This window comes from Malania oleifera, chromosome 2 (genome assembly GCF_029873635.1).
Source record: "Malania oleifera isolate guangnan ecotype guangnan chromosome 2, ASM2987363v1, whole genome shotgun sequence".
Lineage (NCBI taxonomy): Eukaryota > Viridiplantae > Streptophyta > Magnoliopsida > Santalales > Ximeniaceae > Malania > Malania oleifera.
In genome coordinates this window covers 93,137,170-93,150,000 of record NC_080418.1, presented here as the reverse complement: position 1 = coordinate 93,150,000, position 12,831 = coordinate 93,137,170, and the positions used below count along the sequence as shown (strand labels likewise).

Genomic DNA, 12,831 nt, shown 5'->3' with positions numbered 1-12,831 from the left:
ATATAACCTAAAAGTTACATACTCGAGTTATTTATATATAGTTCCTCTTTATATGACTTTGTAACTCCATAAAGGTTGATTAGTAGTTCATTCGTGTTAATTTGGCTATATAAACTCTTGTATTTACATGGTATCTCATGAGACTGAAAATACACGTTCACATGAATTGTAGCACTTAAGGTTCCTTGTGAGCACTGAGAGAGCGCCCATGATGACTATGAAACCTTGTGAGTTACTGTTGAGCCATTTATCGTTCTTTTGAGTTTTTGACGTTAGCTCAGAGTTCATGAAACTCAACTTTCCCTTTTTTTTTTTTCTTCTGGATACTCTTTGTACACTAGTTTCTGTTTTTGACTTGCTAGCCTAGAGGTTACATCTAGTGGGAAGATAGAAACTTAGGTCTTGTAGCCTACTCAAGATGTGAAGGCTAAGCCACCCCTAGGAATAGACTTAGTTCATGGACTACTGTTCGAGCTTAATTTCCATTGGTGGTATGAAGACAACAAAAAAAAGTGTAATGATTGTCCTAATTGACAAAAAAAGATAGAAATTGAAGAATAAGTAGAAGAAAGAATAAGAAAAATAGAAATGCACATGAAATGAAAGGTCAATACCTGCTCCACAAAAATACCACAAAAAGTTAGGGACACATCACATGTTCTCCACATATGAACACTCTTCAACCACTTAATGCCTCAGATGTATTCACGCCTAGTTTGTGAATAAGTTGATCTAGGGTGGCCTTAGTTGGATATGGCGAGTAGGTGAGAAGATTCAAGGGTGAAGGACCCAACACCTCACAAATAGGCTAGATCCTTCTTAAACTAGTCCACTCCATACATTTAGCGTTTGTTCCTTGCAATATGTGGGATGTTTGTTCGCGACACTCCTCCTCACATATAACAAGTGAACCCATCTTTTTTGAGTGTTTTTGAGAGTATACCAGTTAAGCCAAGTCAAAATGACTATTCTGTAGGTGTCCACTGGTATCTTGGGTGTAACGAGTCATACACATTACATATACCTCGAGATTTTGCCTCTTTATACTTGAATTTATATGAGTTCATTAATTCTGAATTGAATTTCTAGTTGACTTTATGTGAGTATACTGTTCTTAATGACTATAAAATGATGAAACTTGCATGAATGACTTGATTCGGAGTTGTGTGGATTGTATATGAACGAATCGGTGTGTAATCTGATCATACGCCTATATGTGAAATGGTATGATTATGTCGCATGTGCATTCATTTCATATTTGTTGGAATTGATATTTGTGGGTACCGCCTTGAAATACATTCACGTTATTTGCTAGAGACTAGCAAAACGTTAGTTGGGAGGTGTGATTGTGCGCTTAAATTGCGTAATTAGATGTTTTAATTCATGCATTAAGAATTATATTTTTAATTAAATGCCTAATTATTATTGATATTTTAACATTGTATTCTATTTATAATATTTGGGTTTTATTGAGTAATTTAAGAATTTTTGGTATTTTTTATTGCAGGACAACTATTGGAAGCTAAAATCAACACTACTTTGTAATATGGGCGTAACTTTCTCGTTCGAGTACCGATCGAAACAATTCAAAATGATGTGATGAGAAAGTGCTCTACACCTTTTGTGTTTTGAACTTTGAAAGATACGAGCTTTAGGATGGTCAAAATTGGGTTTGTTCGCTGGGAAGTAAAAAAAAAGAAAAAAGAAGAAAAAAGAAAAAAAAAAAGAAAAAAAAATAAATTACCTTGATTTGACCCAGCCATGCAGCCAGGTCCTTTATCCTTGTGCTCTGGGTAGGTCTTGGGGGGCCTTATATATTTCTTTTTTTTTTTACCCCTCTTCCCAGTGAGCCTTTCCTCTCATCTCTTTCAACCTCACTCTCCCTTCCCTTCCTTTCTTTCTCTTGGCTTGCTGCCATACCCGAAACTCTCTTCTTTCCTCTTTTCTCTCTTACTTCTCTGTTTCCTTTCCTATCTCGCGCTTATTTCTCTCCTTTTCTCTTGTCTCTACAACTTGAGAACTCCAACCGAGAACCTACTCCCAGCTGCTGCTGCTTTGCCCATTGCTATGTGCTACTCCTCCTACTTCTCCACACGACCTCTCCTACTGCTCAAAACATGGCAAGAACCTTCTTTTTCTCTCTTTCTCTTTTTCTTTCTTTGTTTTTTTTCTTTAGTTCTTTTTGTCATTACTTTTAAAGATTTGAATCATTGTTATTTTTTTGGTAGAATTTTATTTAAAGATTTAATTTTTAAATCTTATTTGGGTGTTATTATTAAGGTTTATTTAATTTCTTTCTCTCTTAATTAATACTAGTATTAGATTTAACTTTTGCTTGAGTTAATTTTTATTTGATTAAAGTTTGGTTTGGTTTCTTGAAAAAAAAGAAGAAGAATAAATTACCCAAAAAAAGAAAAAAAATATCTTTTTTTTAGGATTTAATTTGGTTGTCTTGTTTAAAATTTAATTTTTGATGGGTTCTCTTTAAATTAAGTGTAGTTTAATTAAAGTTCAAATTTTTATCTTGTTTCCATTTATCATTATTTGTTAAAGGGTTAAATTTTCATTCTTGATTGCATACAATTTGGTTTTTGTTCAAGTTTGTGTTTGATTGAGTTTTTTTAATTGCACGCTTAAGCTACGTAGGAAAGTCATCGTTTTTAGGTTTTCCTTGTCTGAAGTTCAACGTAGGATTTAATTCTTCTCTGTCTAATCAAATATAGGGTCATTTCTCTTTATAATTTAATTTAGTGTGTGTTAGGATTTAGAAATTAAATTGCACGTTCTTTTAATTCATCAAAAGAAAATCTCAAACATCCCAGAAAACCTGAATTTGAACTGTGTTCAATAACCTTTTTGTTTCTTATTTTCTTTGGGATTACATAAAATTTGGAAAGTAAACTGCATTCCTTGAAGAGACATTCTAGCCCTTGGGCTAATAATTATACAACTGAACTCCTATATTTGGGATAGCTTCCGATATTTGAGTGAGTCAGTCGCGCACATGGTCGAACCTCTCAGTAATTTAACAAATCCAAACAAGTTCACAGAATCGACTAGGTTGCACAAAAGAAGAGATGGTCGCGCACTTGGTTGAAATTCTTAGTGCTTTGGAAGCTCAGAGGACTCTCAAGGCATTGACCAGGTTGCACCTGTGCGTGTTGGTCGCCCCGTAGTCGCACCCTCAACTAACCGAAAACCTATCCTAATGACTCTAAACCTATTTACACTACTATATACATCCTAAGGACTCAAGAGGAGAAGAAAAATACTTGGTTAACATCTTTGACCAGACTCAGTGAAAGCTTATGCCGAACTCACCTTGGTTCAGAAAGATGGGTTTCTTTCTCCATTTTTTCACTAAATCAATTCTCACTTACCCACAACCGTCCTCAAAACTGGAGGCCGAATAATGAATGACCAAAACATGCTCGTATGGGTCCTCTTGACTAGATATAGAGGGGCTCTCAGGCTAAAGTGTATCCTCTAAAGGGTCCCTCCATAGAATTAAGGGAGCTGCTTCCTCGACTCATTCATTAATTAGGTCAACGTCCATAGCTTGGACGTCATTGAGTGGATGTTGGGAAGCTTGGAATACATTCAGCCAGAGCTGCATGTTGCCAAAGGGCAAGTTCATAATCTTTGACCTACATTAAATGTAGGCGTTAGTCGTAGCTAAGAATGGTCATCCTAATAAGGCAGGGATTGAGTCCTTGGTTGGGTCTAAAGGTTCCATATCCAAGACAATAAAGTCAATAAGATAGTAGAACTCCTCGACCTTGACCAAGACGTCCTCTATTACACCCCAGGGCCTCTTTATTGATCGGTAGGTGAAACTCAAGGTGACCGGGGTGGGCTTTAGCTCTCCCAAGTTGAATTGCTTAAAGACCGAGTATGGAAGGAGGTTCAAACTCGTCCCTAGATCCAAAAGAACCCTATCAATGGTGTAATCTACGATTACACATGAAATGGTTGGAGTGTCGGAGTCTTTTAGTTTTGGAGGTAGGTGACGTAATATAATTGAGATTGTATGCTCGGTCAACTTAACTTGCTTGTCCATGTGCACCCTCGATTTTCTCTTCTACGTGCACAGGTCCTTGAGGAACTTGGTGTATGCAGGCATTTTCTTGATAGCGTTTAAGAAAGAAATATTGACCTTGACTTGTCTAAATGTGTCCATGATGGACTCAGTGGTGGTCTCCTTCTTAGATCTAAAGGGTGCATGAAAAGCAGCAGACACATAATGGGGAATTGCTCCATTCTTGGAAAGAGTAGGTGTCTCGGTATCAGCTACCGGATTAGAAGAAGGAGGATCACATGGTTCATCTTCGGGTTCTTTCCTCATCTTCTCCCTATTATTTTCTTAGTCTAATTTCTTCCTAACCCTATTTTTCACTTCCCTACTACTTCAAAGAATGGTCACAACTTGGTCTTGCTCATTATATGATGAAGGACTAGCTGTCGGCTCACAATCTACTCCATATTGACCCTTAGGATTCATTAGAGGCTGACTTGACAATTTACCCTCATCTCTTTTACTCAAAGAAGTAGCTAGTTGCCCCATGGTGGCTTCTAGCTTGGCAATCGACTGGGAGTGAGAGTGAAGTAATTGTCGATCTACTTGACGATCAGCCTCAATGCCCTTGAGGGCTTTTAACACCATCTCTTGAAAAAGAATCATATTTGGGTTGATGAGGAGATTCTGGTTGCTGATAAGATGACGATCGAAAGGCAGAAGTGGAAGGATTTTGGGCATTTTGGTATGGGCAAGGAGGTGGAGTAGTGGGTGATATTTGAGGTGTTTGAGATTGGAAACCCGAAGCTTGTGGCCTCTAGGAGAAGTTAGGATGTTGTTTCCGCCCATAATTGTACATGTTTGAATATAAGTCATTAGGTGGCCTATCGTACCAATTGTGGGTAGCCTTAACTTATTTCTGCACAAACTCATGCTAAGAAGGCGCATGAGGGCAATTGTAGCAAGTATGTAAAGGATTAAAACAAATAACACACACCTCTGCCCACGTCACATGTTGAGGTTGCTGTCCTAAGGACAATAATTGGTCTAGCTTTTTAACTATGGTTTGTAGTGTGGACGCTAGGTCATGGCCAATGGCTAAGGTTTTGAAGAGGATGGTTCAGATGGTCTACGAGCAGCAACTACATGCTGCTGATAATTTTTGGCTAGGTTCTCAAAGAGAGCTTAAGCCTTATTCTCATGCTTGGTGAGGAGAGTACCTCCATAAGATGCATCTACCATTGACCTATCTTGCTCAGCTAATCCTTCATAGAAGGTCTAAACTAATTGCCACCTTGGCACCTGGTGGTGTGGGCATTTACGTAAGAGGTCCCTAAAATGCTCCCATATCTCGAAAAATAGTTCCCCATCCAATTGTGAGAAACTAGTGATGGTTCTCCTAAGTTGGTTAGTCTTCCCTATTGGGAAGTACTTTTTCAAGAACTAATGTTGTATGGTGGCCCAGTTAGTCATCAAGTTTGGCTCTAAGGACGTTAGCTAATATTTGGCCTTATCCTTCAGAGAGAATGAGAAAAGCCTTAAGCGGAGGGCATCATCACCAAAATTATGGATGTGGATGGTATAACAGATTTCGAGGAATTCATCTAAATGCTTGTAAGTATTTTCATTAGAATTCCCATGGAAATTGGGAAGCATTGAGATGATGGAAGTCTTGATCTCAAATTGTGCCGCCTCGACATCCGAAAATCGGGTACAAGACGATGAGGTGTACGTGTTAGGCACAAAGTAGTCTCTAAGGGGCCTAGGATGTTGCTCTTCCACCACCGGTTGGTAGGGAGCTTGGGGTTTTGAGATTTGAACAACAGGAACCGATGGACGTTCGACCATGATTTTAGGTTCAAACGACTCAGCAGGCTCGGTATTAGAGGTGGATTTCCTAATGGGCCTATGTGATCTCTCATTCTTGGGGTCTATAGGCACTAACTTGATGAAGAAAAAACTCGTGTGGTCTCTTATTAAAAATCAAAATTTTAATCTTCCCGTAAGTTCAGACGATTGAGGGTTAGAGCTCAGACGACTAAAGTTCCTTAAAGCTTCAAAAAATAGAACCTAGACACAGGGTTAGATGACTGAAGTTGGGGTTCAGTCCTCTGAAGTTGCGGGTTAAGATGACTGAAGTTAGTGTTCAATCTTCTGATGTGCTTCTACCTATTTATATGTTTCTCCAATAATTCTTTAGACGTTTGAACTTAATGTTTGATCTTTTGAGGAAATTCTTTAGACGACTAAGCTCAACTTCAGTCTTTTGAAGTTGACACTTCAGACGACTGAACATGGAGTTCGATCTTCTGAACAGTGCATTTTCTAGATTTTCCTTTTTATTTTCAAAAATATGTTTTTGCTTCTTTTGTTTGCTCTTTTATAAAATATTTTTCGGGGTTCAAAAACAATCTCTAAGTCCATAAATATCCCCTAAAGATGTTCATGTGATGCATGAGCCCTAAGGTTAGTCTAGGATATATTTTGAGCCTCAAATTAAATTATGTGAAATATTTGAATACATTAGTTCTAAATACCCATTCCCATAATGATCTTGAACTTGCCGCTTGTATCTTCATTCTTCAACTCTTTTAGTTCCATGGATTATGCCAAGATGTATATTCTTTAATCTTCATGGCTTCCATGACTTGCTAGCCTTCCGTGCATGCTAAATATTATTTCTGTTCACAATCTCAATGCACATATCAAATACCAAGTGATTTGTCATTATCAAAACAGGATTGGACTTATAGAGTCAACATCTTCAATTTCCAGAAAAGTGCTAACTATTTCGGTGTCTAATAAAGGTGGATTCACTAGAGCAACCGTCTCTATCCTCTTTTGGGCATAATATTTGAAGGTCTCTAAACTCTTCTTTTCCATATTTTGCAGACTCATTCAATCAATTCGAATATCAAATTAAATTGATATTGCTTCAATAATAAAATTTTCAAATTTACCCATTTTTGTACTTGAATTTTATCCAATGATGCATACCATTTCAAAGTTAGACCAATAAGGCTCTTATGAAAAGCATGCATTAAGAGCTTTTGGTTTTTAGTGTAAGGAGCCATCTTCCAAGCTGTTAGCTTTGGTGTATTCCCAAGAGAGGGGGGGGGTGTGAATTGGGTATTTAAAAAATTCTTCCTAGGTTCAACTAATTTGACAATAGTAATGTTCAACCTAGGGTCTATCTATATACACATAAACTCAAATGCACAGATAAATGTAAGATACAGAAATTAAATCATACGCAGCATTCACACTATAAGGAAATATAAATAGTGCACACACGATTTGTTATCAGGGTTCGGCCAACTGTGCCTACGTCCCCACCTCTAGATCGCAAGCCTAAGGATATCACTAATGCTCACTTAACGGGTGGAGCAGCACCAATTACAACCAGGTCAATTAACGGGGCTGACCTCAACCTACAACCGTACCTTACCAATATGGTGCACCTAACTTTTCTAACTAGGTCTAAGCTAATATGAGACTATTCTACAGGGTTAGTCTCCCTCTTCAGGCCCACGCTTGGAATACAACAATCAATATATTTGGCGTACGAATAAATACTTCTTAACTAAGCAAATTATGTACCACTACGCACAATATAATCAGTGCACACCAATAATGTAGGAACTATAAGCTCAATGGTGTATATGTGCAAACAACACTCAGTATAATGTATAATCTCAAATATACACAAGAGTGTTCAAACAAGCTATTCTTTGAAAGCCAAGTATACCATATCTCAATGTCAGATTAGTGTTTCAAAGATGCTAACAATAATGTTCAAACAAATTCAACAATATTTTCTCAATGTAGTAAGCACAAGAGTTGTTTAAAATCAAGCTTGTAAAGTATTTTTGCACAAAAATATGGGTTAAGTTATCTTGCAATATCAATGCAAAGACCCACAAGCCACTAAGTTTTCCCCACACAAGATTTATTATATTAAATCAGTGGGAAAACTTATGCTTAACTCTCAATATCAAAATCAATCAACAAATAACACAATGAGAGTTCTAAGCAAATTGGAGTGGAATATAAACACTTAAAGCACTCTCACAAAGCTTGGATGATCAAAGGAATAGGTGTATGAGAGTAGTATGAGCAAAATAGGATTTGGAAATTTGAGAGAGTTTTGGCTTAATCGTTTTTGCTCATCTCACGTAATTTGTGCAAATGAACTCATATATAGGCAAGACATAAATTATAACCATTGAGGGACACCGGGGAATTATTAAATTGTTTGAATATTGTTTAAGAAAATTAACCCCATTTAACCCCTTTTAACCGCGGTGAAAAATTGTGCAACCCAAGAGTTTCGGGTGCCTGACCTGAAGTTTGGTCGCCTGAACAAACACAATAGAAAAAATTCATTTTGAACGTTCAGATACCTGAATATGGGCTCAGTTTGCTGAACCGAAGCTAATTTGAAAAACCATAGTTCAGGTGCTCGGTTCTGAGTTCGGTTTGCCAAATGCATGTGTTCGGTAGCCTGAGGCAAATTTGAACGTGATGTTCGGCCTTCTGAGTTGGTGGGAGAAGTCACAATCAAGGTTCGGTCGCCCGTGGACACTATGGTGATTTTAGGTTCAGTCACCCGAAACCAAGTCAATCTTCTGCTAGTCAAAGGTTCGGTCGCCTGAAGTGTTTTGAACACTACGGGTTCGATCTCCCGAAACCTCACAATTTTGGATCTTTATGTCCTCTTTCAATTCAGTTATTTTCCCTGATAATATATGTGATAATGGGGACAAACTTAAGTGAAAGTGCAAGGACCTAGGGTCTTTTCTATGGTTTTAGACATTTTAACTTAGCTTAAAAAATCTGGTGTCAGTTGACCGAAGTCTTGTCTAAGGTCTCTCGATTTCCACGTGATGTGTAGGGACCTAGGGTCGTTCTAAGAATTTTGAGCTTGTAGTTCCTACATGCATGATATGCAGATTATTACAGACCCATTAGAAATGAAATTATTACAAAGCCAGTAATATTACAACAAATAATAAATGTGTCGAGGTCTTTATATTTCTTCAAGTTGCTGCATGCTATCACTATGATCCAAATTAGTATGATCTAGCACACAAACTTGAAAGTCATCAAATACTAAGAGTATTTGTCATTATAAAAACCGGGTATGACCTATAAGGTCAACACAAACATACATTTATAGATGAATTTTAGGACATACTGCCTCATTATAATTGTTAAAACTAGGCACTTTGAACTTGTCTAGTAGAACTGCAATGGTCAAGAGGCATAAGTCATCAAAATCTCCTACTTCACCATCTTGTATGCTCTGAATTGTCCTTAACTGTCCCTTAATATAAGTCATATGATCCTTATCACCACATAATGGCCCTCCTCTTCCTTTTGTTTTGTTGGCTTAGCTAGTTTAGCATTAGTCTTTTGTCCTATTATATTAATGAATATGAGTTCTTAAGAAGTTGGTGGTGCAACTGATGGTTGAGCCTCATTAGTTACTAGTGATTTCCCTTTTATCAATTGGATTAAATTCACTATGGACTTTTCCAAATACTTAATTCATTTGTCAAATGGAGGCTCCTCGATCTAGTTGGATTCTAGAAACTCTATACTTTATGATCAAGCTCGAGTAATAATTAAGTCATGAGTGGCTTGATCATATTTCTTACGACATGAAATTTTGGCAACCTCTCTGAATAAAAAATGAATCAAGATATTGTTGTGAAAAATAAGGGCGACCTATCCCAACAATGCACAGCGGAATAAACATTGTATAAAGGATCACACGTACATACTTGTAACAAGAAAATGGTGATAAACAGAAAACTTTCCACAACCATAGCAAGATAAAGAGAATAAAAATAAGTGCAACAACACTAGGAATTACGTGGTTTGGCAAAGCTTACATCCATGGGAGTAATCAGTAAGAGATTCACTATGAAAATCAAAGTCTCACAATACAATGATCTTCTCTTCTTCTCTCACCCTTTCTTACTCTCTTATATGTTGAAATATGCCCAGAATGACATATATAACAACCCCTTGGAGGTTTCCCTCCGAATACCATACCACTCCAACGTTCAAATTCAAAATTTAAATTCTTTCTCGCAGCCCAGCGACCACTCGTCGAAGAGAACAGGGCACTTGTCGATAAGCCAGAGAAGGCTACTCATCGTCAAGTCTTTGCTGCTGCCCTGCACCAAGACCACATCCATATGTTTTTCCCTTTATAAACTCCTGAAGTATAAGAGCCACACCATAAACAACAATCTCCACCTTGGCGATTATATGCCCCTTAGGAGAACCCGAAAAACATATCTGACTACTCCACCTTGAATTTTGAACGTTTGGTTGGGACCATCTCCCTTCTAGCACTTGGAGACATGCACCAAGTCCAAGCAATGCTGCTTGAACTTGCCAATGGTAGCTTTAGCTTCTACCATCAACCCCAATACAGTTGTAGATACAATACCGAAGAATTCACCCTAGGCTTCCAATAAGACCATCCTACAATAGTAAACACAAAAGTTTTTGCAAGCCTTATATTACCAAAGTCTCCTGCATAGTCTTCAACAAAACTAATAGCTGACGGTCCACTCTATTTCCTACTAAAACACCCCATTGTACAATCATGAAGGAACTTTGACGTATCTCGGACATCATAGCCTATCCTTGGGTACCGAGTGGTAGACATTCCATATAGATTCTCCAAAAAACTCCCCTCAGATAGCAAACAAAAGTCTCCTTGTAGTTCCATCCATAAAGCCACCCTGAGATAACACTAATCTCCCTGTAGCTCTATCAACAAAGCCACCTTGAGATAACAACAATCTCCCTGTAGCCCTATCTACAAAACCACCATAAGATAACACCAATCTCCCTACAATTTTGTTCAAGTGAATAAGCAAACCAAGACCCATCTTGGTCGTACCCAACACATTTATGTCAAAACCTTCCAACAGAGTATCCAACTGATTAGCCTCAGTCAAAGCCTTTCCAGCCAATAACATGTCATTCACACAACAGATACATCACTCCACAACATCCTATCACTCTCTTCCACATTGGAAGCCTCACTAACTCACACACTTGAGTAGTGGTCTGAGAGTACACATGAGCCCACCGTGATCCTGTTGGTCTCCTGAGCTGAAAACTTCGTGTAATATGAACAACGTCATCTCGGCCCCAAGTCTATTTCTCCACCTACATCACACGCCTTTTCAAACCGTCATATTGTTGACCCGAGATAGACCTCCCCACATTTCTACCTCGAGTTTCCAACTCCACCTGAATAACATGATTGCTACTACAGTAGTTTTCTGGCATTTGTTTCTCTTCCTTTACATGAGTATGTTACCCCATGACTTTATCACCAAAAGCCATGTCCTCGATCACCTCTTTGTTTGCAATAGGATCACCTAATTTGCACCCACCTTTCTTATAACCCAAAAGATGTACTGTCCGAACACAACACCAAGCCTAATTCTCCATCACTAGAATAGTGCACCAGTGGACATCCACTTACAAATGAGTAGTCTACCGCAAAACTTGCCCACCATTTACCTATAACTTTCCTATCTAGCGGATCCTTTGGAGATTGATTACACGAGAAATGCACCATACCTACTGATTTCACTAAGAAGTACCCTGCAAGCCCTGTACATAACCTGCCTTGCTCACAAAACTTCTTGAACAAAACCAGCGTACTCAGCCCCAATGTTTGACTTGAGAATCTCTCTCCCAGTCTGGTTCTCCACCTCAGCCACTACATGAAGTACACTAAGACCCTTCGTGATAATCTCATAAAAAACATATGTTTATCCCCTAATGCTATCATCATTGGTTCCCAAACATCTGAATACATATAGTCACCCATATGCTCTAACCGCATATGCCACAAGAAACCTGACTCAGGCTCAACAGTTGCAACTCCACCTACAACTGTAACACACTGTAGTGCAAAGATGTTTCTCGCTACTTTATCCCCTTTCATCACTATCAAGTTAACACACATTTTCATTTCTTTGCATTCAGACTCGTAACAATATCCATTACGGTCTAAAATTTCCAATGAAAATACTATTCTTCCTTAGACCCAATTCATGATTTACATCACATATGACTTTTACAACACCATCATACATTTTGATTTTGACATTTCCAATAACAAATATTTTGAATGAAATATCATTTTCCATCAAAATACAATTAGTATAAAATGACCTGTTAGTGTCAAACCATTTTCTAGGATAAAAACATCCAATGACTAAAATTCAAAAATCACCCGTGAGGCACTCCAAACCTAATGAAACACGTAGCATATTTCCAACACTACATTCTGAGTCTTTCTCCACTACACTTGCAGATTTTGACAAACCCTTAGACATATATCGACATTCCCATCTTCACCAAACTAATACTGAAGAATTCTTATCCATGATGTGATACAACACGTCGTTAGCTAAACAAAGACGAATGATTGCTCCCAATTCATTCCAAGTTGTTGCATCCATGCTATTCGGTTGAAATTATGTATAAACCTTCACCACGCCTTGTTACAACATGAGATCCTTAAATTCGGAGGCCATACAACATGCTCTGATACCAATTGTTGTGAAAAATAAGGGCGGCCTCTCCCAACAATGCACAGTGGAATGAACATTGTATAAAGAATCACACATACATACTTGCAACAAACAAAATAGTGATAAATAGAAAACATTCCACAACCATAGCAAGATAAAGAGAATAAAGATAAGTGCAATGACACCAAGAATTACATGGTTCGGCAAAGCCTGCATCCATGGGAGCAATCGACAAGAGAT

General features: G+C 38.0%; 1 non-coding gene across 1 annotated transcript; it reads left to right on the top strand.

Moving 5' to 3' along the window:
• The first annotated feature begins 5,315 nt into the window (after nucleotides 1-5,315).
• LOC131149999 (small nucleolar RNA R71) lies at nucleotides 5,316-5,421 on the top strand. The gene has a single exon (XR_009135386.1). It is a non-coding gene; the product is annotated as a small nucleolar RNA R71 (small nucleolar RNA).
• The last annotated feature ends 7,410 nt before the right edge of the window (nucleotides 5,422-12,831 follow it).